At 37.8% G+C, this 27,789-nt stretch overlaps 1 long non-coding RNA gene across 4 annotated transcripts; it reads right to left on the bottom strand.

The window, feature by feature from the left end:
* Positions 1-387: 387 nt before the first annotated feature.
* LOC105099318 (uncharacterized) lies at positions 388-27,789 on the bottom strand. Of its 4 annotated transcripts, none has more exons than XR_004132201.2 (9): positions 27,649-27,789; positions 24,633-24,714; positions 24,362-24,508; positions 19,299-19,366; positions 16,038-16,137; positions 12,627-12,701; positions 8,063-8,482; positions 1,901-2,095; positions 388-1,530 (listed from the first exon to the last, which is right to left on the bottom strand). It is a non-coding gene; the product is annotated as an uncharacterized LOC105099318 (long non-coding RNA). The 4 variants fall into 4 exon arrangements; XR_004132202.2 differs by having other exon boundaries at positions 388-615; XR_010377134.1 differs by adding an exon at positions 4,527-4,666 and having other exon boundaries at positions 388-2,095; positions 27,649-27,788.

Genomic DNA, 27,789 nt, shown 5'->3' with positions numbered 1-27,789 from the left:
CTTGTTAAGCCTTACAAACATTTTCAGCCACACAGAAAAGTAGAGGGAAAAGTGTAAGGACCCCCCCCCACCAATATGCCCATCATCAAGGTTTAATAGTTATTAACATTTTTCCATATTTACTTTTCTATTTTTTGGTATTTAAAAATAAATCCTAGACATCATGACATTATACCCCTGAATACTTCAGTGTGCACTGCAAAGGAATAAGAAAAATTTCCTGTGTATTCCTACAATACAATACTATCACTCCCAACAAAATTAATAGTTAATTCCTTAATATCATCTAATACCCAATCCATATTCAATTTCCCCTATTCCCAACAAATGATCTTTGCAGGTTATTCCTTTGAATGAGGATCTAATCAAGCCCGACACATTGACAAGAAAGTTGTAATTTGCTTTATTCTTGGTCATATAGTGTTTACTTAAGTCCACAATAAAGTGTTGGTGAAAAACAGAGTGCCTGTGAAACAGTGTCAGTATGCAGTAAGTTAATGACTGCACATAAATTATAACAATTCTGCAAACTAGCTTAAGGATGCTCTTTACTCAGATCCTTGTTATTTTCATTTGATTATAATTCTTCCATGGCAACCAAGATTCTCGAATAGCCTGAAAAAGTAATGTCAATCAATAGTGACAGTATATCTAATTTGACTTTCCATTTGGTGAAAATACTCTCCACATCTATGTATTTTATTTTTTGAGACTTGCATGCAAACAGCAACCTAACATCTTCTCTTCTTTTCTTGCCAGTTAGAAGCAAAACACTAACATTTATCAAAATAACTCAAGGGAAATCTCAAGAATTCTAACATTAGGTAATGAAAAAAGTTTGTCTATTTTTGATGCCATCTTTCAACAGAGTGAAATTTCAGTCTGTCTTTACATTCATGTGGCTCCCCAGCAAAACAAAGTATGTTATTTGAAAATTTATTCATCGACAAATCATTTTTAGACAGTTATTTTAAATCAGTTTAACATTTTGCATTGTCTGTTAAATATGGAAATTGACATGTTTATGAATATTATTAGTGTATTAAATTAGCATTATTATATTTAGTAAGATGCTAATGTAAAAATAAAAACACTTGACTAGCAATCATGATTTTATCATAATCAAGGCAAAAATAGCAAAATGATTTTTTAAAGTTTCTAAAAATGTCCGAGACTTTCTGTGTTACAGAGAAAGGCATTCACAAGCTAACAGAGGGTGGAGTGTTTTCTAGCAAATTTGATTGTATTTCATTCCAGTTACGATTCCTTTGCTGGAGCAAATGCGACATTCCCAAAGCCCTTCAGTCTAACTTGGAAGTTCTCCAGCCCAATCTCTCCTCCCAGCTGGAATTTGGTGTGGGGAGAATTCCATTCCAGGAACAAGCCATCCCTCTCCGTGTAGCCATGTCCTGAGGCTAACAGCTTTAGAACTACTTCTGGCCCCCACTTGGGGCTGTGGGCTTCTGCTAGGCTCTCACGAAATGTCCAGGCTCCAGAACACGGGACAGAGAGGAGTGAGGTTAGCACCTCCTAAGGAGAAAAGTAATCAAGCCAGTAGGCAAAGAAGCTGCTCGAAAGTGCAGCTTCAGGGATGGGAAAAAAAAAATAGAGCTTTTATCCAAATGAGCCAGGCCAACGATATTGCTATGGACAGAAGTGGCTTTGTCATCAAGAACATTCCTTTATTAACATTTAAATGGTCCTTTACAGTTTATCCACAGTATCTTATATGATTGTGACCCTGAGGTGAGGTGCGCTATGTTTTGTCTCAGGTTACAAGCACATGGCCTGCCTGAAACAGAGCCGCGGTTCCTTCCTTAAGCAGCACTGCTTCTCAGAGACACAGATCGATCCTAGGTGCTCTTGGAACAGCCCGAAAAGCCCTCATCACTTTACTTACCACACAGTGCTGGAAATGCATGTGGTTTTCAGGTCACTCCTTCCCTCTTCCTGCCAGTTCACTGCCTCCTGTAGTTCGTGAAATCCTTAAGTGCTGGACCAGGTCTTTCATTTCTGGGTCTCCGCCTTCTGGGTGCAGAGTAGGTACTTCACAAATGTGCCTGATGGATGGGTGCATTTGGATCCCATCTTGGAGCTTATGCAGGACAGGGGACAAGTGAAGCTATGAGTGAACATCAAGGCATTTATGATGTATCTATATCTTTCATTAGATTGTAAGTTCTGCGAGGCCAGGGTCCATGTCTGATTTGAGTTTGTATCTCCCAAGATATGCTAGGCACATTGCAAGTGGACAATACAATTCTTAAGAATTCATTCATTTATTAATCAAATATTTACTGAGTGCCTCATGTGCAGTAACCATAAAGGAGATGGGGCAGGGGCATGGGATCCTGTTAAGTGTTCCAGGCAGATAAGACAAAACTGGGATTTTGGTTCTTCTCTGAATTACTCTGGAAGGCTTCCTGGAGGAGGTGGGATTTCTCAAGGGCACTTTGGGTCAAAATGATCCAGGTGTGTGTGGTCTTGAAATTAACCCAGAATGCCATAGAGACGGCCCTCCGGATCCATGGGTTTCACATCTGCGGATTCAACCAACCCTGGATCTAGGGGGAAAAAATTCCAGACAGTTCCAAAAAGTAAAACCTGAATTTTCGACACACTGGCAACTACTTACATAGCATTGACATTGTGTGTGCAACTACTTACACAGCACTTACATTGTATTAGGTATTTTAAGTAATCTAGAGTTGATTTAAAGTGTGTGTAGGTTGCATGCAAGTACTATTATGCCATTTTGTATAAGGGACTTGAGCATCCACAGATTTTGGTATCCCTGGGGAACCACCCCCCTGGGGATACTTGGGACAACTGTAATTCTTTGTTTGCCAGTGTCCTGCCTTCCTCAATGTGGGCCTTGAGAGGTAGAATCCTAGAACCCAGAGAAACTCCTAGCACTCAGCCTGGCCCTGCCTTCTGACTGCCTCCAGGTAAAACTGACAATCAGCACTTAGCGACATCCACTGTATATAGAGCTTCATGCTAGGACTCATGAACACACTGCAGATTTATTATTCTTTGCCAAACTGGAGACTTTACAACCTCTTGGGACAGAGTCTAGGGCAATGCTATAGTATTAAACCGGAGTTTTAGCTGCTGGGGAGAGAAATCCAGATCAAACCGGCAGAAGCACCGAAGGGCATCTGTTACCCCAGGGCCAGCTTCATGGGTGTGTGACCTGCCTAGCACCCAGAGAGGCCTCTTATTTGGTTGAATGCTTTGCTGTCTTGAAATTCTTAATTTTTAAAAAATTTTTGTTTGGTTGGTTTTTTGGGGGCGGAGGGTAATTAGGTTTACTTTATTTATCTATTTGTTTTATTTTAACAGAGGTACTGGGGATTAAACCCAGGATCTCATGCATACTAAGCACACACTCTACCACTGAGCTATACCCTCCTCCCTTGAAGTTCATAATTTTTTTAACAACAGGCTCCAAAGTTAATTTTGCACCGATGTAGCTGCAAATTATGTAGCTGGTCCTGATGGCATCCATAACTGAGGAGTCCAGGGTGATTAGTGACCAAGGGAGTTCATCCAGTGGAACGTGCTCTCTCCCCTCCCCTGTCCTCCCCTCCCCTGTCCTGTCCTCCCCTCTCCTGCCCCCTCCTCCCCTCCCTCTCTCTCCATCCGCTGGCTCTGCCTCCCTCCGGTTTACTTTTCCTCTAGTGGGCTCACCTTCCCTCTCTGCAGCCAGGAAAGATGGCCGCTAGTGCTCCAGGCTGACATCACCCCAGTTTAGCACCCCAACCTCCATACACCAATCTTGGAGAAAGACCTTGTGGCAGCGCCTGGCCAGCTGGGCACCAAGCCTGCTTCTTCCTTCTCCTGGGATCGCAATGAGATGAGATTCCAGCTCCCCCTGCCTCAGGAGGGGCCATGTGCACAAGTGAGTTTCGCCAACGAAATGTGAGCAGATGTGGAAGACTCCACTTCCAGCTTGGTCCATAAAAACGTCCCCAAAGTGATTCTTTATCCTCTTTTTCCACCTACAGACTGATGAGAGAGGACTCTGAGGCCCCACAGAGTAGAGCCACAAGATAAAAAGGAGCCCGGGTCCCTGAATGACCACATGGACTTCGGTGAATTACAAATACACGTCAATTTGTTAAATCGCTGAGATTTGGGGGTTATCTTTGCAAATGCTAGGGTTACTGATCTGTAACCAACACACATGGTGATAGCACCTGCTTGGGCTGCACGCCGCTCTCGGGCAGATCATGAGCTCACCTGGGGCCCTGGGGCACAGATTGCAGCCCCACTCAGGCTACATGAAGTGAAGAGGGGGGATGTTGTTGCTAAAAGAAGGTGGATGGGAAAACACATAGAAGGTGCCCCACAAAAAAGTCAGCTTCCAAAGTTTACTCTAGCTCTGACTGAGAGCAACCTAAAATCTCAAAGCTCTGGAAGATTTATTCTTTGAAAATTTGAAGAACTTAATATTAAAATGACTTTCCCTGATACTGACTATTATAATATCATCTTTGTTCTTTCAAAGAACTTAATATTACCTTCAATCCCATATCGAGGTAATTCAGTGACTCCCTCCTTCTGGGCCACATATAAGGCTCCAGCTGAAGGTCTCATGGATGAGGAAGCTAGAAGGTTCCTTTGATTATCTAAACCTCTGTTGCCATATCAGTCTTCTTCCCTATATACACAGGAAAACAACAAAGCCATAACCGCTGCTCTTTGCCCCTAGTATGAAGACAGCTCCCTATTATCTGCTTTCTGAGGAACTTTTTATTTTGGTTGGTGTTTCTCTCTGTCGCTCCATCTTCTCTTAAAAGGTTTCCTATCTTTTACCCATGAACATATTTTTCTCTGCCTTGGGGAGGAGGGGGGGAAGGAATTTAACAGTGCAGATAAAATTGTTTGCACTTTTGGGCTGCCAGAAATTCTGGGTAATGGTTCTCCCAAAATGATTCTCCCATTTATATCTTCACAAATCACTCAGCTCTCTGAGGCTCCTGTTTCTCATCTAAGCATGATAACCTTGCCTACCTCCCAGGATTGCAGAGAGGTTAAAATAAGGTCAAATGCTTTGCAAACTATAAAGGAACTTTCCAATTTAAGATCTGACAGTTGTTCCTGACAGTCTTCCCCGCCATTAACACAGATGCCGGAATGTCGCTGGAGCTCACCAGAGAGCAGTCGTCACCTTCCTTCCTTGGAATAGCCAGACCCGGCTCCTTAATCATAGTTCTTGAGCCCAATATTTCTAATCTTTTAGATCTGCGGTTCTCAAGCTTGGCTGCACATTAGATCATCGGGGAGGCTTTTAAACATTCTGGCACCCAGCTGCACTCCAGACAAAGTAAATCAGAAACTTGGGATGGGACCCAGGCATCAGCTTTTCTACAGCTTCCCAGGTGATTTCATTGTGCAGCCAAGGCTAAGAACCTGTTTTACGTTACTCTTTCTGGGGAACTCAAGAAATTCAGATATTGTCTGAATCCATCTGAATCTACTACATGTCTGAATGATTTCATCTCAGTAGGAGATGGGTACACACTGGAGCTATTACCATGACCTTATGTTATCCTATGTTAGAGACAGATGGTTGCAAGGTTGCTTATGAGGTAGATGTTTATCATCTTTGCTTAGCAGCATCAGGAGATGCCTGGAGATGATATCAGATGTATCTTGTAAAGAGTGCAGTAAATACCATTTTGTAGCAACTGGAAAGATAGAGTATAATGGAATTAGAGCTGTTTCTTATAAACCTGAAAGTATACAATTGTGTAGGATGACAATTATCTGGTGTCTGTTGTCAAAACTATTTTTGAGGCTGTATGTGAGTGAGAGAGAGAGAGAGGGAGAGGGAGAGACAGAGACAGAGAGACAGAGAGAGAGAGAGAGAGAGAGAGAGGGAGAGTTGGAACCCAGTAGATGGGAATGGCCGGCTGGGGAAGGGCACTACTGACCCTTTCCTTCTTGTGATTTGTGTCATGACCATGAAGAGGCTGGCAAAGGTGAGTGGGAAGATGGAGGTGCTGTCAGCCAGTCCTGACAACCAAGCTCTTTCTGCAGAAGGCTCCCTGAAGGCCCCCCAGCGGTCATGGGAGGCTCAGCTAGAGAGACCCTCCAGCTGGCTGCGGGGGACCCACGGGTGAGCAGGGCACTGGTCCTCCCCAGCCCCAGGCAACCTGGCCCCCCTTGGGGGGGGTTGGGCTGTAATTTCTTTGATTGTCACTTCATAGTGTGATGATTCTGTGACAACTTTTTTTGTACATAGAGAACTGAAAGATAATTCAGTCCTTCCTCTGTCATGGTTGATCAAAATTTGTTTTTTAAAATGACAGGATGCCAAATAGACAAATGCGTCTTCACACACAGGTACACTGGCTCCAGTAGCTGCTGGAAGTCTGTGTCCTACATAAAAAGGGATTCTGACAAATCCCATTTAGTAAGATTCCCACGAACAAGCAAGCATGGTTCATTTGTCCTTGTCTATGCTGCATTATGAAGTGTATCAAGTTTGTGGAGAGAATATTACTTTTGATAGATATTGATGAAAATGAAATCTTCTGCTAACAATTTTATGTATCTGATTATTTGACATTTTCCACAGACTACTCTCCGGCTCCACACAATTCACACCCGTTTCTCCTCTAACACTCACTTAACTTCCAGTGCCAGTCACCTCAGACACAGTTATCTTGCTGTAGTGAGACCTCTCGCCCTGCAGCTTCCTGTTACAGAAGCATAAGACCAAGTAAGCGCAGCGCCAGGGACCCTCCCCCAGCCCCAAAGCTTAAGTTTTTTTGGCCTCCATCAGCCTCTGCTGATGAGGAAAACAGCTTGGTGGGGACAAATCAGCCTGAGGACTCAGGTCTCCTGATTGCAGTCCATAGTTTTTCTACTAGGGTGTAACTTTAACTCTCTTCTCAAATTCATTCCATTAAAACTACATCTTCTCTGAAATGTTTTATATGATTCTTTCAGTAAATTTAACCTTTATCCTAGAGAGTATGACAGTTCTCAAAAGATAGGTTTTTAAAAATGGTTTGACCCTTTATAAGCACTGTTCATATGGGTAAACCCAGGTTTGCAGGCAGAGAGTGACGCCCCACTTCAGACCTCCATCTGCCCACACACTTCTGTTGTTCTCTCCTCCAAACGGCATGTTCACTACTTTTATCAATCTACTAGTTAAAAAAGAGTTTTGAAGTAACTATAATGTCTAATGTCTACATTTTTTTACCCTTTTGAGGAGACTGTGGTTACCCCATAATTATGAATATTAGTTTTCTTAGAAAAAAGAAAATAGTCCATTTGTAAACTAAAATGCCTTCAGTAAATCAAAAATGAAAGAAAAAAGACCCCAAAACCCATGTCCTCTGCTGGTGCATTTCAGAAATGTCACCATTTCAAATATAAGAAAATAACTTTCTTGATATACAAATAGTAGGAGCTGAAGACAGTATTGGGGGGGGGGGAGTGATGGATAGTCACATGTTAAATCTCTATGTAATCAAAGACAAAGATGCTTAATTTAAGTACAATCCTATTACAACTGCTCTGAGTTAATAGCACTGAGACTGCACTCGTTAACAACACAACACTACATTACCGTAATGTAATGACGTCGTAAACTCTACCTTCAGCACAGAATGGTATTCAGGATTATTTTTAAGGTGTTTTGCCTAAATAACAACATAATAGTACCTCAACTTCCAGTTTAAAAAATAAACCTGGCCCTCTCTTCCCTCATCCACTTCTAACAGGAACTTCTTTTAAAGGCAACTATAAAGAACACGGTTAGACTGGACACACATTCACCTATAAACCCAAAGGAGTGAAAAGCCCAGTGACGTGTAAAACCGTACTAGGCAACCCAGAACGCTGACCTGGGGACCTGCTTTCTCCATCCTTATTTTATCAAACAACGTGATCATCTTTAGAGATGAAAACTTTTGGTTGGAAACTTATAACCAGTGTATCTGGAGTACCAAGAGTAAGAGAACATTACACATGTTCCAGAACAAATACTGAGATGATGAAAACCGATAACCAAACAAGAAGTGCACGGATAAGCCTTTACCTTTTCATGCCACCTTTAAGTCTTCTGCTTTGTGCAGGACGTTGGTATAGGTCTTTTAGATGCAATTATTAGGCATAATACTCAAGAGGGCAGACTCAGTCTCCTCCCTCCCTACCAAATATGTGAGTACAGGATAAACATCCTAAAATTGCCACAGATGACTTGTGCTTCAGGCTCTCAAGTGTTGGATGTGGACCTTCATCCAACAAAATGTGATTTCCCAACTCTTTATTGTGTGGGTGCAGAGGATGTGAAGATTGGTTCCAGGAGTCTAAACATGGTGGAAAGACATCCCATTCTCCAAGCTCTTTGATGTTTCTGTAGGTTTCACGGTGCTGGGGCTTGGCATCCTCATTTGGCCACCTGACACCGAAAGGCTGAGTCTTGGAAATCAAAAAGTTCAACCTGGTTTCAGCCCCTCTGCAGACAAAAATTAAAATTGAATAAATTTGTTATTTGCAATATTATATATCCTTATACTCTTCTTGATACTTAGAGTAGAAAACAGAAGCTATGGACATCATTGTGTTAAGATGAGAGCACATTAATCCTTGAAAAGTTAAGTTAAATTAACACTGGACCTTTACTGCAAACTCACAAGTTAAATTTAAAATTTTAATACTATTAATCATCAAATTTTATCATCAGATTAAATAAATGTTTTATATACAGTGGTTTTATTTTAGGAATTCCATTTTCTGTGGCCTGAAAAAAGGGAGAAAAATAAGGTACAACTATGAAGATTTAAATTCCAAATAAAGGAGTTAGGTTACTCTATGGGTTTAAAAAAAAACACAAATTAGGATTTATAAAGAATGAGTAGAAATGAATGGCAATGGAAATAACTGATAGAAATCTCTTGGGTTTACAAATTTCAGATACTTATTTTAAATGTTAGAATGTTCAACAACTTCCAACCTTAAATTATTTCAAATCAATCAAGTGCTTAATATCAGTTTTGCATACATTTTATCAAAGGTAAGCTTACTAGTGAGTTCCTAATTCCACAAAAATCAAATCGAGTGCCAACTACCAGGCGAGATTTTAGAGTTATATATTTTTAAATTATTTTATTTAGCCATATATTGTCTATTTTTAAATTTTTAAAAAATTTTATTGAGATATAATTGACGGAATCATCTTTGCACAGTTGACCACATGTTTTAGTGAGGTACAATAGTTTATAATGGAATACAATACTTTGGACATATTAAATGATCATTCCTATTGTATCTTGATCTTTTTTACTCTTTTTTAGAATTTTAGTTTTATTTACTCTTACTATATTACACTTCTTTTTTTTCCCCTCAGGAACCAATTAAATATTACAGTGTGGCTTTAGCACACAGGCATGTTTATTCTTCAGCACAGCTATCATTACCCAGTAGCCTCTGATGCCGTCTTCCTGTTAACTCTGCTGTCTGGATTGCCAGACCTCCATCCTCAGTGGACAAAGGGCGAGAGGATGCTTTGCCTTTGTACCCTATTAGCCCGGTCCAGTGCAATGGGGAAAGGGGAAGAGACCTGCCCTGTAGGCTACCCACACTAAAGCTGGGGACAGGCAGAAGCTTCAGCTATGAGTATTCACTAATTATTAAGGAGAACATTCAAAACTTGGAAATAAAGTTATAAAGTGATGACTGTACGACATTTTAATGTCACACTAGAGCACTGTTTAAGAAAGCTGCGTAGCAGTCATCTAATGCTTCAGGAAGTGTAAATTTGATGCAGTATTTACCGTGGATTAGTGCTCACACATCTACATAACACATAACTCTACACAGCTAGAAGCTAACTTAACATGAATGAAATGTGATAATTTTCTTTTCTGTCCAGTAGAAAGAATAACCTTAAACCATGGTATAGCCATGGTTTTATTGACCTGTAGAATTTTGACCAATTTTATATCTAATTTAGCAATCTTATCTCAGCATTCCTTTCTTCTACTCACCTCCACTCACGGTGAAAAAAATAAAAGGTTTTAATACTATCTTTTGAACTAACGTTGTCATCCTGCGGGTACCCTCATTAGTGAGTAAATAAAACTTTGGCATATGCCCCCAATAGATTTTCTGGGAATTACACTTTTAACATTATAAGAATTCTAGCATTTTGGCCTTCATTTCACTGGCCAAAATTGTGCCAAATGGCAATTCTTAGCTGCAAGGGAGGCTTGGGATTTGAAAATTCACTTTTTAGTCTTTAGGCTAAGAAGGACAGAAGGTCTTTCAAAAGAGCAAAAACCTGTAGTAATGGTCACTAACTGAACGTGTTATGTGGCGGTAATGGTAGAGGAGTGGGGAGAGAGAAAGAAGAATCAAGAATGAACTCAAAAAGAAAAAAAAAAAAAGAACAACTCCAGATCATGCTTAGGTTGTAAATTTACTGAGATGAGGAAGACTGGAGGAGAGGCAGGTTTGCATTTTATCAATGTTAAACGCTGAGATGTTAAAGGCTTTATTTTTTATTTTTTGAGATGACATCCATTAATTCACACATGAAACAGATTGTTACGTGCTGGAGATTTTAAAGGAAGGAAAGTCATTTGTAATTATCCAAATCCTTGTAATTGGTCAACTGGGTAGCAAATTTCAACCTGTCAGTTATATAATGGAGTGCCCCATCCCAGTGAAAAATTTGTGACAGAATGCTCACATTCGACATTGCATTGTGGCCTCTGAGAAAATTTTTCAGAAAAAATGACTCCATTTACCTTTAATTTACTACAAAATAAATGTGTTTACAATATAATAATTCTTCAGAACTTTTCACTTGAAGTGTACATAAAACATAAATGAAATGTTTTATGGTGCATAGAACTATTAAAATGCCTTTTTATATGCAATATTTATTTTGATATTTAACTTTATAAATACTATCAGAAACAACCTATTCCCTTTTCCTAGGAAATAGACCCTATATATTTAAACGCTTTATCTGTCAAACTTTAATTTTGTAACTTGATAAGGTATAAGTATGTATTAGCCAGATTCTTCCCCTTCTACAATTTAACTAGCTGATTATGTGGCATACAAAGAACTAATCACATCAGCCCATGATGTAGCAGAGTTCTTCACTGAATATGAAAATTTGTATCATGCCAAGTCTGCCTGAAATCTACCAATCTTAATTAAACTTATTTTAAAGGAATCATATACCTTATAAAACTTTTAATATCTAACATGTATACTGTTTAAATTAGAGGACTTTGTGTATTAAAAACCATTTGGAATGCTTCTTTACTATGATTTCTCCCACGGAAACAATGCATTTCTACCAAACTATACCTTCTGGACTTTCCATATCCAGTTACTAGGTCATGCAGACTCCGCCTTTCCAATATCTCTTCTATCTGTTCTCTCCTTTTCAGCCCCATAATCAATGTCTTTAGCCTGATCTATAATCGGCTATGTTAATGTTTCTCCTCCTGACTAGGCTGCAACAGCTTCCTATAGGTTTCCTCCTTCCAAATCATTCCAATATTGATATATCTTCCTAGAACAAAGAGAATATCATTCCTCTGTCATAAGATGCTTAAATGTTCCTGTTGCCTACAGAATATAATCCAAACTAGCCCCAAAGTACTTCTCTGGACTAATTTCTTACTATATGCCATCTCTTGTCTTATGCTCCAATTTCAACTGTCCTTTCAAATATCCTTACATAAAGTGAACTTATGTTTCTACATGCCCTTGTTAATGCTTTTCCCTCAGCCTGAGATACTCTTTGTCCTCTTTTTCTGCCTAATAAAAAATTACTCGTCCCTCTAGGTTCCACTCAAAAACCATCATCTCCTTTAGGGAGGCCTGCACAGTCTACTAATCTGAAACAGAGTAACCATTGCTCTGGGTACCCAAAGAATTTGTACCCTTATGGCAGTATTTCTTCTCTAAGAGTCTGCCTTCTTGAAACCAATAGAAAAGTGTGGACAAATATAAAAAGAAATGTAAGCACAAACACAGATATGAACTATTTAAATTTGGACATCATGTTTAGCAAGTTAAAATAATTTCTAAATGTATTTTTAAGGCCCCGATTTGGAAGAGCAGATAATGCCCTAACTATTCCATACAAAGATAGAAGACAAGATGAAAACCCAGCTTTATCATTTTGGTATTTATTTTGAGAGTCACAGGATATCTTTTATTTTCAACAGATTCTTTTTCTTAGGACTTGCAATTCTGTATTTTAATTATACAAAGTGACTCTAATAACATATGTTAATATATATTTTAAAAAATAAAATTTGAAAGTGGGCAACTGTTTACTGAGTTTCATCTTTCTTAGAGTATAAAGATAAAAAGAATCCAATTGGCAATTTTTAATGTTAAAGTATGTGGGTCAGCTCCAGTAATCTGATAGAGATATTTAAGAGATGACAATCTAAATCTAAATTTTAAAGTATATTTACATCGTTACATAACCAATAGGCAAAATTATACACATAATTTTTTTCCTTAACATGTTGGACACTGTGACTGTGATCCTGACAAACCAGTTAAAATGCAAATCTGCTACTAAAAGTACCATAAAATAAACTCCTTAAACATGAAGTACACAGTACCTTGGAAAGGTGATGGCATGTGGTTGTTTCCTCCTTTTTTCCTTCTCTTTTTTTCTTGATATTTCTTCTTTTGTTCTAAAACAAAACAACAACAAAAAACTAAAACATATTAATGACTGCTTCAATGAAAGAGATGCATAGACTTTATTTAAATTTACTTTTGAGTAGTGATTATATTCACATGGTTCAAAATTTTAAAGGTTAAACAGTCTCTTTTCCACTCCTGTCAACTAGCCACCTCATTTTCCCCAGGGGCAACAACAAATCTTACACATTTCTTGTGTTACTTTCCAAAAATATTTGAATGCATTCACAGGCTAACAAGTATATATGTTCTTCCTTCCACCATCACTATTTCTATAAATAGTAATATATTTTACACATCATTATGTGTGTATATTACTTGAAGGCCATTCCTAACCAGTAAGCAAAGGATTCCTTAATATTTTTATGACTTCAATGTACTCTGTTGTGAGGATATTCCAGGGTCCCCAAGACCATTCTCACTTCTGACATCGATTGCAAATTTGGGGGTTCCTTGCAATGATGTCTGACAATGTGCATAGAGTATGCCAACTAGGGAAGTTCACCAGCCTTGATGTCTAGAGCTCTTATTAGGGGTCTGTCACATGGGCAGGATTGACTACCCACATGGCTGATCTCAATCTCTAGCCCTTCTGGAAGTTCAGCTGCAAACTGAGTGACCCAAAGCCATCACCTTAAATCACCTTATTAGACCATCTGGTGTGGGCAGACTTACTCTAAATCACAAGATCCAAGGCCCCCAAGCAAACAGACGGTATTAGGCACGCATTCTGAGGGCTTAGAGATTGCCTCCCAGAAGTCAAGGGCAAGGGTGGGCAAGGTTAGGTTATTTACTATGCACCTATACTATAATTTATTTATCTATTCTATTGTTGATTGATCAATATTTGGGTTCTTTCTGTTTTTTGGCTATTACGACCAACACTGCCATGAACATTCTTGTATTGGTATACTGGAGTGAAAGTGCATGAGATTCCTCAGAGAATATATCTGGGAGTGGAACTGCTAGGTCATTGGGCTTAAGCTACATAAGTATTTGATATAATTCATCAATGTCTATTTCATGGCTTTTGCATTTTGTGACATATGTAGAAAGGCCTTCCCCTTCATTTATGATTAAAATTTTTTACAGCTCCCAATGGTTTCTTACAATTCTTTCATGGCTTCGTTTCTTTGCACTTAAACCTTTGATCCACCTGGAGGCTATCCTAATCTCAGGTTGAAGTATGGGATCAAGTTTTAATTTTTTTTTCCAGCTAGCTAGTTGTATCAACACTAGTTCTTAAATAAGCCAACTTTTCCCTGATGGTTTGAGGTGACTCATTTTTCACATATCGAATCTATATGTATTTTCTCTTTCCTTTGCTGTTCATTGATCTGTTCATTTGCCATGTATTAGATGTGCATTTTTTCAGCATTGCATAAGTGTAATTGACAAAGTTGTAAAATATTTAAAGCGTATAACATGATTTGATAAATGTACACATTGTGAAAAGATTCTCACCATCGAATGAACTCCCATACATGCATCACCTCTCATATTTATCCCCTGTTTTTGTGAGAACATTTAAATTCTACCCTCTTAGCAAACTTCAGTTATAGAATATAGTATCGTCAACTATAATTACCAGGTAATACATTAGATTACATTCTGATGTGTTCCTTGGCTTGTGGCACAGCATAACTCCAATCACTGCATTGGTGGTCACATGCCCTTCTTCCCTGTTCATTTCTGTGTGCCCTCTCCTAGTCTTATAATACCACCAGTCATTGGATTTAGGTCCCTCCCCATTCCAGTATGATCTTAACTAACTACATCTGCAAAGACTTTGTTTCCAAGACAGGTCACATTCTGAGGTTCTGGGTGGACCTGAAATTTGAAAGAGGATACTATTCAACTCACTACAGTGTAAATACATTTATAATTGTTATATCATCCTAATATACTGACCCCTTTACCATAATGAAATGTCTCCCTTTATCTACAGTAATATTTCTGAAAATCTAATTCGTGTTTTACAAGCTTCATAAAGTCAATTAAGAGGCATTCCATATCTTTTAATATTCCACAAGAGATTATTACACATATTATGAAACTTGCCTATTCCCTGAAAATTTTAATAAAAACTAAATAGAAAATGTACCTATCAATTGTTTATAACATTTATAATTTCCTTCATGAAGAGTAGTCTAAGTTGGTTTTTTTTTTTAACTTTTTGAGTCAATCTTGGCAATTTAGAAGTAGTACAGTACAGTGTAGTGTTTCTCAATAGGAGTTCTATTTACATTTTGGATGGGTCAATTTTTTATTGTTCATGACCAATCCCTCACACTACAGGACATTAACATTTTGGGTCTTTATTCACTAACTGCCAGTAACTTTTGCAATCTTTATAAAAACGAGATCCACAACCCCTACGCATTTCAAATGTTCCTTGGGGAGTCATTTGAGAGCCAATGACATAGTTGTTAAGAAGGTGGACTACAGAGCCAGACTTCTTGGGTTTGAATACAAGCTCTGACACTACTGAACAAAACTTAGCTAAATTACTTGACTTCTCTGTACCTCAGTTTCCTTATCTATACCTAAATGGTACCTATTTAATTATTGTTGTATAATTACTTGGTATATGTAAAGTTCTTAAAGCAATGGTACATAGTTTTGATAAATATTAGGAAATATTATTCACAAATTTGTCATCTCAAGTTTTTATGTGACAGGATATTTTTGCAATATTAACTTTTTTTCTCCTATTAGTTCATCTTTTCCTTACCCCTCTTCCCATACTCCTTTCTAAGCAGGTAGGCAGTTGTGAGCTCATTGTTTTAAGGAAGGGATAAACCAGGGTAGTAAACAGAAAAAAAAGAAGTCTTTCTGAACTTGATTTCTTAAAATGTAAGCCATTGGGGACATAGACAAGGTTCCATATATAGGTACAATAACTGAGAGATATATAACTGGAAAGAACTGGACTCAATCTCACATCCCTGGAATCCTATTCTGAGCTGCAACAAGACTAGAAAGAAATTTCCCCAGACTAAAGAGGGGGAGGATATAGTGGGGAAGCAGTAAGAGTATAGACATTGATAAATCTCCAAAGATAGGCCTTGTACCCTGATTCACAGTGCACCAGGGAATGATAAAAATCCACATAAATGTGAGTAATCAAAGGTTGGGGGAAAGAGAAACTGTACTCTGAGCCCTGGAATAGTAACATATCAGGGAAGAAATGACTGGGAGGGGAGATTATGCTGACCAGGCTTTAAATAGCTTTGCATTTAGTGCCCCTGCATGGCAATGAGGAGCAGAATTATGGCCATGCCCCTACAGATAACGTGGAAGTAACAGGGAGAGCATCACCATACCTGAAAGGACTAGGCAGACAGGAATGAGGACATCTCAGTGGCAAATGGTGTGGATCAGTGACTGAGGACCAGACAGAATGATGGACATCTCAGAAGATACCTATGTGAGCAGATAACATTGAGGACTAGCTGAGCATCTTCCCCTCACCCATGCTTTGGGAACACAAAGACCACCTCCCACTTCCTCACCCCTCTGCCTGCTCCCATCCCTGAAATTAGACTCAAAGGAAGAAACTCCAAACTGGCTGAGATCAGGCTTCTATCCTCTCCAATAAGCTAGGGCTTCATAAAGAAAATGAGAAGAATTGCGGGAAAATCGTTACAGTTCTTGTATACAGTTGTTACTGTGTTGCGGACAGATTCATACTCATACCTTAGCTGTTCATACTCTCTTTAAATGTTTAGAGCCATGTATCTGTTGATATATCCATCTCCTTTTTACTTTTGTTTGTATTTCCTTTCTTTTTTTTTTAAGCAGGTTTGTTAAGGTTTGACCAGTTTATTGGGATTTTTCAAATATCCAACTCTTGGATTAAGCTACAGTCTATTTTTCCTGTTTCTTAAAAGTCACTAAAGTTTTTACCTTTCTATTTCCTTTCTCCTACATTCATTTCAGTTGTATTTTAGTTGTTGTTTTTCTAATTTCTTGATTTGAAAGTTCATTTCATTTCTTTCATTTTTTAAAATTAAAATATTTACAATAATGAATTAGCTTCTGGTCTGGGGGATAATGTTTTGTGGAATTTAAGTTACATATAATTAAAATACATGACACAATGGTGTAAAAGTCAGGAGGAGGGCAAACGAGTCAAAGTGTTCTAAGTTCCTTCTCTTATCTAAGTGGAAGGTAAAGGTGCTAACTAATATGAGTCTTTGATCAATCAAGAATGTATATTATCATTTATAGGATAATCAATATTAAAATAAACCCAAATTAAAGGAAAAATAAAATGGAGAATATATTAAAAATAAGGCAAAAAAGAAAAAAAAGAAATACAGATTAAGTGGGAGAAATAGAAAGCACATATAGTATAATGGTAGGTGTAAAAGAAATATATCAGTAAATACATTAATTCTTAATGTTCCGATTTTTAAAAATTGAAGACTGTCAGATTGGATAAGAAAATAAAACCCAAATATATGCTATTTACAAGAGACATCTCAAACTAAAAATACTGAAAAGTTGAAAGTAAAAGAATGGAAAATGATATACTAAACAAACATTAACCCTGGGTGCCTCCCAAGAGTTGATGTACCTATATTAGTATCAGATAAAATTGACTTTAAGGTAATAAATATTACTAGGTATAAGAAAGTAAATCCATGATAATACAAAGCATAATTCACCAGAAGAGTTGATGATTCAAAATTTAAGTATACCAAACAACACAGCTTCAAAATATAAGAAGCAAACTTTGGAAAAAAGTATAAGAGATAGGCAAATCCACAATCATAATGACAGATTTTAAAACAACTTTTGTAATTGATAGAAAAACAAGATAAAATATCAGTAGGACTATAAATGATTTGAACAACCAAATTGTGTTAGAAAGGATAAGTTATATTAGAGTATAGTAACAAACAACCCTAAAATCTAAGCAGTTTGAACACACAGAGTGTTTAACATATATCACACTGTGGGTACCACATTGTGCATACTTTACAATATAGCAATTTCATTCTTAGATACTTAATCTAGAGAAATTTACATATGAGCACCAGGAGAAACAAAGAACATATTCATAGTAGTATTGTTTGTAATAGAGAAAAAAATCGGAAACATTCTAAATGTCCATCCATGGGACAATGGATAAATAAATTGTGCTTTATTCAAACAATTGAGTATTATACAGCAGTGGAAATTAATGAACTACAGCTATATGAAAAGATAAATCATAGAAAGAAAGTACTTTGTGAAAAAAGTAAGACACAGAAAACTACATTTGATACTATCTTTATAAAGCTCAAAACTAAGCAAAATACATTTAATAATGTTTAAAGATAAATACATTTGTAATAAAAGAACTATCAAAATGTATGGGAAAAGGTGACAAAATTTGGGATAGTATTACTTCTGATGGGAGGCAGGTACATAAAAGAAGGAAGAATAATACAAGTAGATATAATATTGGTAATGTTCTAGTTCTTAAGTTAAATAATAGGTTCATAGAGTAATTTTATTACTATACATCTTTTATATATGTTACAAATATTCTTTTGTATGTATAAACTATTATACTAAATAAATTAATTTTAGAGAAGTGAGTTGGCGACCTCTTTTTGTAATATATGACTATGTACATTCATATATACATATTGATTTCATTTATTTCCATGTGCATAGATTAAGAACTTAAGGATATACAACAAATGTTTAAGAAGGATAATCCCAGGAAAGTGGTAAAAAGAGCGTGGCCATTCACCTTTTATTTCTCTCTCTACTATTTGCATTTTTTTCAAAGCATATATGCTATTTTTATAACTATGTTAACGTCAAAAATAAAAAGAATCAAAAGAATTGCAAATATAAGGTTTTACCTATCTGTGTAGTTTTCTGAGTATAGTATCCCCCCTTAACCGAATGAGAGAGTTCACAGACCTCCAGTGGATGCCTGAATCTGGGGATAGTACCCAGACTCTATATATACTGTGTCTTTTCCTATACATACACACTTATGATAAAGTTTAATTTATCAATCAGGCACAGTAAGAGAATATTTGAATTGCCAGCATCACTACTCTTGTGCTTTGGGGCCATTATTAAGTAACACTAGGTTACTTGAACACAAGCACTTCAATAATGTGACACTAGGGGATCTGATAACTGTGATGGTACTGAGCGACTAATGGATGGGTAGCATACACAGTGTGGATACGCTGGACAGAGAGATAATTCACATCCAGGGTTGGGCAGAGCGGGATGGCATGAGATTTCATTACGCTACTCAGAATGGACACACAAATTAAAACTTAGGTGTTACTTATCTCTGGAATTTTCCATTGAATATTTTTGGACCATGGTGTACTGCAGGTAACTTAAACCTCAGAAAGTGAAACTGTGGATAAGGGGTGACTACAGTATTTGAAAAGAAGGAAAAGGACACTACTAGGTTTGCTCCATGTTAACAACCACGTTAAGCACTCCTTCCCTTACAGCTCCAAAGTTCTCTGTAGATTTTGTTTTCCTTAATTAGGAAGAAAGTGAAGAATCCTCTAAGAGCCAATTTTTATACTTACATTAAATTATTCACAATTACCTACCTTTCTTTCTTTCCTCCATCTACTCCTCTTCTCCCTTCTCTTTCTCTTAATTTTTCCCTTGGTAGCACCTAAAAGTTTTTTAAAGAATTGGAAGTTTTAGATCTATCATTAAAAGTCACTTTTACTGATTAAAAATTTGAGAAAGTAGAATAGTTAAGCTTGATCTTTGGATTGAGGTATAGTTGACTGAGGGGCAGTGGAGGCTGGGGGCAGTGACTTCCCTCTCCTTGCAGCAGGACCGTTGCCCCAGAGTGCATAGTTCTGAAGCAAGTGGGATCTATGCAGGCTCCTAGCTCATGTTGGCCAAAGACAGGCACCCGTGACTCTGCTAAGACACAGCCTTAGGTACAAGTCCCCTTTGTCCCTCAGAGCCAATGACTGCCCCCAGCGTCCACTGCCCCTACTCTGTTGTGGGCCCACGAAGATTCTCAGTGTGTAGCGGGGGTGGTCTCTGGTAGAGCGGCTCCTGTCAGAGATCTGGGCTGCTTCTGAGGTGTTACTGGAGTTACTGCTGTCCCACCTAGGCTCTGCCCTGGGACTGGGTCACCTCTGTGGCCCATGGTCTTTCCCCTGGTTATGGCTGCCCCAGACCCAGTGCTGCACTGTGACATGGAACTGGAGTGTTTGCTTGGCTCGGGCTGAGGCATGTGGTGAAGTGGTTACAGGAAACCTGGCAGCCTCTAGAGCAGACCTCTCTACACCCTACCTCAAGGCTAAGCCATCACATGCATGCTCCTCACAAGCAGAATTCCAGCTTCCCACTGCCCTTCTGTTAGTCCCAGAAGTCCTTCAACCAGCCAAGGGGGCTTGTCTCCCCGACACAGGACCCCAGGATTGGGTGTCAAATCTGTGGCTTGAACTACTCACTCCCTAGGGCAGGTGTCCACCTGTGTAAACTTCCTTTTCCTTTGAATCCCTTCCTGGGGCACAGGTCCCAATCCGATCACATTTTTTCACTTCCTATCCAATTACATGTGTATCTTTAATACAGCCTTGGTTGAAAAGAAGTTCTTTTGCCAGTTTCCAGTGAGAATTGTTTCACATTCACATATTCCTTGGGGGGAGGTGAGTTCCAGTCCTCTTACTCTGCCATCTTGATCCAAACTCAAGACTGATATTTTAATTAACTTTATTATGCTGGTTGGAAAAGTCTTGCAAGATAGAAATAACAGATAAAATGAATTACTTAATTTTAATTCTATCCCAATATTATAAATATCTGGCACTTAGGAGCCCATCTGGAGAAAAATAGTCCTGTGAGTCCACTATAATCCAATTTCTGCTTAATCTAGAAAGCATAATGTATTACGCTTATTAGCAAGAACTACATGAATGCAACTATTAAATGCTTCACTGGGAAATACAAAAAGTGAATTATTTTAATGAGAAAATGAGAAAGGAGACTATTAACCTGCTACCATATTAAACACTCTATGTTGTACTAAACAACCATATTCTTGGCTGAAGTGAAAGTTCTCCATGTAATTTTTTTTTTTAATTTCCAGCTTGGGGGTTTCAAAGTTTCCTGTATGGTTAATGTCTTTCATCTGTTTTGGAAAATATTTGGCCATTATTCTCTTCAAATATTTATTCTTACTCATTCTTCTCTCTTTCTTAAATTCCAAGTCTACAGTGAAGTGTCTCACATGTTTCTAATGCTCTCTTCTGTATCTTTCATTCTTTTTTCTTTCTCTTGACTTGATTTCCAGTTTGCTAATTCTGTCTTTTGTTGTGTTCAATCTGCTGGCATATCTAAATTGTTAATTTTAGATAATGCATAGATAATTTAGATAATGCAATTTTAGATAATTTGTTATTCTAAAATTTCCATTTGATTATTATTATAGTTTACAAATCTCTACTTTCTTAAACATATAAATCATAATTATGTAAAATTCATTGTCAGTTACCTCAAATATCTGAATTACCTGTAGGCCTAATCTGATTCTTAAATCATCTCAGAATATCTAGTCATTTTTTACTGAAAGGTACTTTTATTACAAAATTATAGAAGCTCTAGATAGTGTTCTCTTCCTCCCAGGATGATTCACCCTTCTTCTAAATAGGCAAATAGAAGAATGGATAATCATCTAAACCAATCAGAGGTTCTGTTGAGATGATACTACAGCCTTGGTAAGGCTCAATTTATCTCTGATCATCCCTGCCCTTCTGGGTTTTCAACAGAGGGACTGTTTTATTCTCCAACCCCTGGTGAGTCCCAAATTCTAATCTTTGTATCACTTCACCTCTCCTTAGTTCTTTCCTCTCCAGAATCTTAATCCCTTCAGTTTTTATTGCCTTAGCAGCTCTCCATTCATTCAAACATAATTTTCTGCAGGTTTCTAATTATTTATGGTGGAATCACTGGTTTGCTGCTAACTAGTCATCTCACGGAGCAGAAATCAATAAAGGAAATTTATTTACTAGCACAAACCCACAAGTACAAACACAATAAGAACTAAATGCCCATCTTTTTCCTAGAAGTTACTAGGAGAGGTGCTCCAATAAAATAAAGGAGAAAACAAAGGAAGAGAAAACCACAGAATCCAGAAAATGGATCAAATTGAAGAGAGAGGTACAGGAAATCCCAGAATGAAGATGAAAGAAAATTTTAATGTCACAGCTGCTTAACTCACCTACAGGCCAGCAGTTCCAGGTGGAGCACGTTAAAAGGATCCAGGAAAGAATTCCCAAAATAAAATTAACAGAGCATCTGATATGTTTGAACATTTAAAAAGGCATTTTAAACTACTATTATACATCAAAAACACAGAAAACGAAACAAAATTTTTGAAAGATAATTATTGAGTGAAGAGAAAACAAAAAGTTGTGCTACAAAGGAAACCATTATATGGTTCAGTTGTGAAGAGTACTACAAAGTCATACTAATGATATTATTGAATAGTGAAATTATCAGTTATGATAATGAAATCCTATTTAAAAGGATGGGAGGAAGTGAATGTGGGGGGCCAGATGAAAAAAAGCGGCTAAATTCTTCTCTTCCATACAGCCTAAAACTGAAAAATGAAGATGAAAAGCTTCTTTAAAGGTTATTTAAAGATTGGTATCAAAACACACTGCTGAAAGAGAATGAAGTTACTGCTTCTGGAAACCCGAGAATTAGGGGAAATCGTTTTGAAACTAGTGTGAGGGCAGAATAATTATATTTTGAGTATGCAGAGACTCAGAAATAAATTCCTTCCAGACACAAATTCTGGCAAAGTTATTTGACATAAATTCTGGAAAAGTTATTTGACAATGTACACTAACAGTTAAGGCAGAAAGCCAAGAGAGAGGAAGACATGGATCTAGTAAACAATGAACCCAACCCAGTAGACCAGTGAAAGGAAATCCTAGGGTGACAGCTATCTCTCAGGCCTTGGGATTACAAAGTGGTCCAATTTACAACAGGCAGGCAAGAGCATCTCCAGGGAAAAGATATCCATGGAGCAGTATGATTGAAAGGATAAAAAATCTTTTTATTATGGTGAACTTACATTATCTTTCTGTCAATAATAAAGAAAATGGTAGAACAAGAAAGTCTAAGAAAAATAAAAACTGTACATAGAAAGTCATAGTTCAAATATGAAGCAGTACTAAGACATGGCATGGTTTCAAGCAACTGATGGAATATAAATGTACTTGATGACGTGACTAGAAACATTCTAGAAACATTCTCGTTTAGGAGTTCCACTAATCATGACATTAGATCATGAAAGGGAAATGTAATCCTAGCACATGACTTGGCACTGCAATAATAATATTTACATGATAATAATAATGTAAATGCTGATAATTGGCTTTGAATCTTTAAAGTGAATCTATGGACCTAAAAAATGAAACAGTTAGTTTTGGTTGTAGATCGGACTATAAATGTTAACTACTGAAAATGATAAAAAAAAAAAAAAGACAATGGGGAGAAAGGATGGAGGAAAGGGTGGGGGTACCTATATAAAAAAGAACAAAACAATGGACCAAAGTTGATGAAATAAAAAGCAGAGTTACAGGTATAACATTTATTGATACCAAATTAACTAACAGAAAAACTAATTATAACTAACAAACACTGAGAAGATAAAGGTAGGTGAGACAAAGGAGTAATTTATGAGGTAGTATAGATATTGTCTAGAATTGAATGTGGAGAACATTTGTTATATTTTGATTGCTCATTAGCTGATTCTCCTTCCTATGTTTGGTGAATATTCCTTTATGTGCCTCCTGCCATCAATGCTAAAAAGGTCAATGCTTGCTTTCCCAGTTTCCTATCCAGCTACGACATGGACAGGTGATCTAGGCTCTGTCAGTACTGCCTAAGACCTAGTGACACAAAGAAGCAGAGACAGTGAAGAATCCATTATGCAGTGGGTACATTTAGTGACCAGAGCAATGCCAGTTGAAGCATCCAGTTCAGGAGTGGTGGTGGTGGCAGTGTGCCCTTACCTATGACTTTGCCTATGCTTCTAGCTGCCAGGTTTTACTTTGTTCCTATCCACATTCAGAGATTAGTTTTCTAGGCTTCTCAGCAATTCTGTGAGTTACTCAGTCTCCTTTTAATAAATTCCTTTTCCATTTAAATCAGCCAGAATCAGTTTTCTTTCTTATAATCAAGAACTTGATTAGTCCTCTGATAAATCAAGAAATAGATATGTAAGCATATTACCTGAGAAAGAATCAGAAACCCAATGTCAACAATGGTTAGCACATGCAATTCCTTTAGCTTGTAATAAATCTTCCTGAATTCTACTTCCCTGACTTTGTCAAGAAAATGCCTACTGATCTTCCAATTTTCAATTTAAGTATCATTTCCCCTCCAAAGCCTTTTCTTGTCCTCTTAACATGTGCATACCAAGCCACAGAACTCACCTGCAATGTAATGGACTACTTATCTGTCGTTATTGCCTTATGTCCTAAAAGTGCCTTGGCCGAAGGGACCATGCCATGTTTACCACACGCCTGGCATATAGTAGGTGTCCTCAATGGATATTTGTTGAATAAACAAAAGTTATAAAGGCATTTTAATGAATTTTTTTCTAAATTATCTAGCTTATAGATGATAAACATACCTTCGAGACTTGAATCCGTCTGGCTTCCTGAAGATGATAGAGAAAAAGGAAACACACGGTCATCTGAAGAATGAGACGTTGATGATCTGTGTCGGGATTGGCGGTGATTGGGGTTTTGCTTTCCTTTTTTATTCTGTTTGTGTTTACCTTAAATTGATGTAAAATGTAACACAATTATTCTCTCAAGTACCAACACATGAGTGAGAAACAAATAATTTACAAAATGTACTTGAAATTACTCAAAAGGTCTTAAAGCAGGTAACATTCCTACCTCCACTTCTGCCAGTCCTGGCATCTCCAGAACTTCTGTGTGTGGACTTCTTATCCATGTTTATGAAACCTGCTTGCCATGTCTGTAAAACCAAAATGCTGACAAATTATTAGAGAATTTAAAAAGCAAAATGATGTTTTTGGGGGACAAAGGAAATAGAAACTATGTTTTATATTCTGAATGGAAAGAGAATATGGTGTCAGTTATTCACACAATGGTTTTATATTTTTATTAAATGGTAACCTTTAACACACCTAATTTGAGTACCTGTCATCACAACAGAAATCAAATATGTATTTCCACAACTTCAGTAAAAATCTCATACGCATTTGATCAAAATAAGCACCCTGTTTTGGTTGAATTTTGCTTTATATTCTAAAAGAGTCTTACAAAGAGTAAGAGTAAGTGGCAGTCTTAAAAGTAAAAAAGCCTGAAATTAAAAATCTTCATTCATGTATAAAAAGTTTTGTTACCCTTCATATTCCCTCATTCTTCGATGTGAATAGACAGCCAAAGAGCACCAGATATTTGAAGAAAATCTACAGCATAATAAATCTAAGACAAGCAGAGAAACAACTAAAATGAAACAAAAGATAATTTTAAAAATGAGGATCTGTTCCTTCAGAGAGGTTTAGAAGATACTGCACCCATAAAACAAAAACAAGATGCTGAGAAATAAACACTCTCAGAAAATAAGAATATGCTTTTAAGTAAAAAATATTATTCAGAAATAAAAAGCTTAAAAGTGGGCATAAAAGATAAAGTCAGTTTAGAAAAATAAGGAAAAAGAATCACACACACAAAAAAAAAAATCCAAGAGGCCTAATATATAAACAATAAGAATTTCAGGGAGAAAGAAGAGAAAATGGAAGAGAGGAAATTTTGTCCTTAAATGTTTGATAAAACTCACCAGTGAAACTATATGGACCTGGAGGGTTTTTTCCCCTCCCTTTTTTTCTTTTTTAGATTTTTAAATACAAATTCAATTTCTTTAATAGTTATAAAACTATTCAGCCTATTTCTTCTTGAATGAGTTATGGTAGTTTTGATAGTGGTCCATTTCTCTGAGTTGTTGAATTTATGAGTATAGAGTTGTTTGTAGACTCCCTTATTACACTTTTTGGTGTCCATCATCAGTAGTGATAGCTTCTCTTGGAGCATGTATGTTATAGGAAAGACCTAGTATAAGAAAAATCTGAAGACAAAGTAGAGAAAGAACATATCTACTCAGACTTCAAACCTTGTTATCATTGACTCTTTCCTGTCTTTATCCAATTCCATATCCAGTCAGATACCAAGTCCTCATGATTTGTCCTTGCAATATTTCTTGGAATTTCCCCTCATTTCCATTACTGCTTGGTACAGCCGTTTAATATTTCCTGAACTGCCAAAATTATTTCACTTGCCATCTAACAAGTCTCACTGCCTTTCCCACTCTCATCCTCCAAACTGCTGCCAGACTTATCTTCTTAAACCTCCCATGGTTCCACAGTGCTGTAAGATAAAGACCCTCCACATCTGGCTTAGTCTTGCCTTTTGAATTGCAGTTCATTTCCTCTCCCTAAATCAGGGGTTTTTAACATGTAGGCTTTGGAGGGAGGAGTGGGCCATGAATCTCCTAAAAACTGAGTATAAAATGATGTATGAATGTGAATTTTATTTCCAGAGCAAGGTCTGCAGCCATTATCAGATGTTCAAAGTGCTAAGAGAAGCCTTCAACCTAATCCCTACCTCTATAATGTATTCAGAACATACTATATACCCTTTCCAACAGTTTCCACCTCAGTGCAGTGAGCAATCCTTTCTCTGAATTTAGATTCACAAAACTTGAACCATCTCGTCAAACCTTAACATTTTACAGGTGAGGAAACAAGTCTAGCACCTAAGTCTTTTGTCCAAAGTTACTCCTGTAGAGTTTGTTTTCTGTGTGAGTGAATTGGTGTTTATCTATTTTCTTGGTCTTCTTGTGAACAAATGTCATATTTCTTCTTGAGGTCAGGAATTATCTTTATTGTCTTACATAAACTACTGCTCAAATGTTTGCTGAGAAGAGCGATAATAACGGTCATACTGAAGAAGGGGAAGAGGGCCAATTAATGAGTACATACTGGGTTAAGAATACATTTTTAAGGAGGCACACGCACATTTTGGGGATGTAAAATATTACCAAGCTCAGAGCTTAGATACCCGATAAAATGGCACACTCAAGGGTCTGGCGAGAGGAGTTCTGTAAAAATTCTTAGAGATCAAATTTCTGTAAACAAGGACCTTCAGAAAAAAATTTCTCAGGAGAAGCAACTAAAAGGGTGATGCCCAGAATTTGGAAAAGCGGAAGAGGTGATTGCACCAGCTTTGGAGTGAGCTATACAACGGATTCAAATTTCAACTCCATCAGATGCAAACCAGGTAACCTCGAGCAAATTAACTTTCCTTGGCCTCAGTTTTCTCATCTGTATCTACTTAATGATTGTCGCGATGAATAAATAAAGGAATGCTGTAAAACACTGAGGTCAGTCTTACTCTTAAGGCATTCTTTCGTTAATTGTTGCGATTAACAATTAATCTAGGGAGGACAGAAAGGAGGAAGGGCGCTGCGCTGAGAGGGCTGGTCCTCGGTCGACCTTCGTTACAAGGGGTAAGATTCTGAAGCAGAAAGAATGGGTATAATACCGAAGGCAGGTGGGGGAAGAAGTGGTGGGAGCATTGCCACGGTGTAACTGCGGTGCCCGACACAATGGCCGGACCTGGAAGAGCAGTGAAGTGTCAGACCAAGGACACAACCTCCAGAGTATAAAGAGAGCGGGGACCGTTTAAGATGAACGAAAACTCGAGGAAAAGGACACATCTTCTGGGGAAACCTTGAGGGCTGGGAGGGCCCGATTTGGAGAGTGGTGGCGGATAGTCCAGGAGTGTCCCGGGGACCGTGAAGTGCTTACAAGGGGGTTTGGGAGACGGGGGAAGAGAATGCCAGCGCGGCCTCTTTCTAGCCGCAGCTCCGAATGAGATCGTCACTTACTGGAAACTGCAGGGGAAACGACCTTTTGGGGCGGGCTCGGCAGCCCCAGCCCGAAGGTGCTGAGGAACCAGTGCGGCTGACGCCGCGAAGCCTGGCGCCCGGCCGCGCCGTTCTGCGCAGAGTGGGGTCGGCTGGGACGTC

This window comes from Camelus dromedarius, chromosome 21 (genome assembly GCF_036321535.1).
Source record: "Camelus dromedarius isolate mCamDro1 chromosome 21, mCamDro1.pat, whole genome shotgun sequence".
NCBI lineage: Eukaryota > Metazoa > Chordata > Mammalia > Artiodactyla > Camelidae > Camelus > Camelus dromedarius.
Note: the sequence above shows the minus strand (reverse complement) of the source record. Positions and strands in the feature narration are given on the sequence as shown.